The sequence below is a fragment of the Microtus pennsylvanicus genome, chromosome 1 (genome assembly GCF_037038515.1).
Source record: "Microtus pennsylvanicus isolate mMicPen1 chromosome 1, mMicPen1.hap1, whole genome shotgun sequence".
NCBI lineage: Eukaryota > Metazoa > Chordata > Mammalia > Rodentia > Cricetidae > Microtus > Microtus pennsylvanicus.
In genome coordinates this window covers 75,721,604-75,723,513 of record NC_134579.1, presented here as the reverse complement: position 1 = coordinate 75,723,513, position 1,910 = coordinate 75,721,604, and the positions used below count along the sequence as shown (strand labels likewise).

General features: G+C 51.8%; 1 pseudogene; it reads right to left on the bottom strand.

Moving 5' to 3' along the window:
• Positions 1 to 456: 456 nt before the first annotated feature.
• LOC142844728 (Golgi to ER traffic protein 4 homolog pseudogene) lies at positions 457 to 1,311 on the bottom strand (annotated as a pseudogene).
• Between the last annotated feature and the right edge of the window lie 599 nt (positions 1,312 to 1,910).

The window sequence follows — 1,910 nt, the reverse complement described above, 5'->3', positions numbered from 1 at the left end:
ATCTCTACCTCCAAGGAGCTTGGCTACCACAGAGCATATTCTGTCTCTGAGAAGCTCACCATGATTGCAAAACAACTCTGTGTCCAAACAGAAATCAAACAAAAAAGCGCTCTCATCTGCAGGATTCAGGATCCTGCATGGCCCCCAGTAGTGAGTACCACTCCTCTGGCGTGCCATGGCAACAGTGGACACACAAGAAGGGATACAGGTTACTGATACCAGGCTGCCTGTCCCACTAGAGCCCTCCTCAAGGAACCAGAGACAAGGACGGCACAGGGTGCTGTAACAAGACTTGTGCTTTATTGTGGGAGATATGAGGAACATCGGTGGGCAGCAGAAGCTGGGCTTTGTTCCTGGTCCTCACCACACAGCCCTTGACCTCCATAATAAATAGGGACAGACTCTGCACAGGAGGCCCCTCCAGCCCCGGAACAGGAACCTACTGTGTAAGGGGCCTCATGCCATCCTGGCACTGAATCCGTCCCAGTGGTGCTGGTCATGGGCATCTCCATGCTGGCCAGGCAGCTTCCGTGCAGGCTGATGAGGCTTCTGCCATCCTAGCACTTGTCCCCATCCTCCTGCTCTGAGGAGTCCACGAGGCTGCTCAGCTTGTTCCCAGGTTGCCCTCTCTGGAGGAGGTCTGCTTTGGCAGCTCCCCTGTCCAGGTACACTTTGTACATGGGGTCCCCATGTAGGGAAGCAGGTGGTGCTCACTGTGAACACAGTCAGCTTGTCCACAGCCAGCAGCAGAAACCAGATGAAGTTGAGCAAGGATTGAAAGAAGGTCCCCTCGATGGACGGGACCTTCTGTGCGCACCTTGTAAAGACCACCTGGGTACCTTTCTTGTTTTTCAAACAGAGAAACAGTTGTACACAGCCTGGGCCACGAACTCACCCACCCGCTTCAGAAGCCTTGTGTAGTGGAGTACCTGTCCGTCATGTCGGTACAGCCCTTGCCCTCAGTGGGGGGCAGGAAGTAATACTGAGACTTACAGTAGTATTGCAGACCCACAGCATGAGGGGCTGGTGGAAGCTGGGATGGCCCAGTTTCCCAGATCCTCCACTGGACCACTTCAGTTCTGGCCACCAACACTACTTGCTCTTGCGAATTTAGATCCGTCAAACTGAACACTGTAGCTGGCTCTACAGTTCTCTAACAGTTCATCAGCTATATATACCGTTACCTTCCCCAGGGGTTCGAGGATCGGCAGGGTCAGGTCAGCCTGGACTGCTCTGCTGGCCATGACCGAAGAAGAGAAATACTCCTGAGTACCTGAGATCTCAGGATTCTGAATGTTTGTTTCTAGACATGTATCTGAAGAAGAGCATTCAGTACATCTCGTGTGCCTTGTGGTAGTCGCCCTTCTGGATACTTGTACACAGTTTGCTCTCCATGTGGTGGGGGCATCTTTTTGGGTGATCAAAACCAATAACATGGGCCTCTGCAATGTTCAGAACTGGTGCTGTGGCAGGCGATATTGGCGGAGCCTCCTTGCTCCCTTCCCTGTGGCCACTACATGCACTCTACCAGAACTGATTTGTTTTTTAGCAGAAGCTACTATTGATGGCTACTTCCCCATCTGCCTGTATCACTGTGGGAAACACTACTTTCCCAGATAACACAGCAGTGCTGAGTTTCATCCTACATCTATAGTTCAGAGATGTGCAAATTTGCAACATTTTTTGAGGCTTCTCTGGATCCAGAGAATGTAATGGAGATTCTAGGCCTCAGTGACTTGTTTGAGTCTTTGCAGTAGCACAGGAAAACCCTGGGAGGGCTCCCCTGCATCTGCTGGTACCAGTAAATGTTCTTATCGCCAATGCCGATGCCACTCCTCAGGGCGCAGGTGAGTCTGGCTGTTGATCCAAGAGGCACAGAGGAGGAGGGTGTTTCTGTCAATATAGCCAGA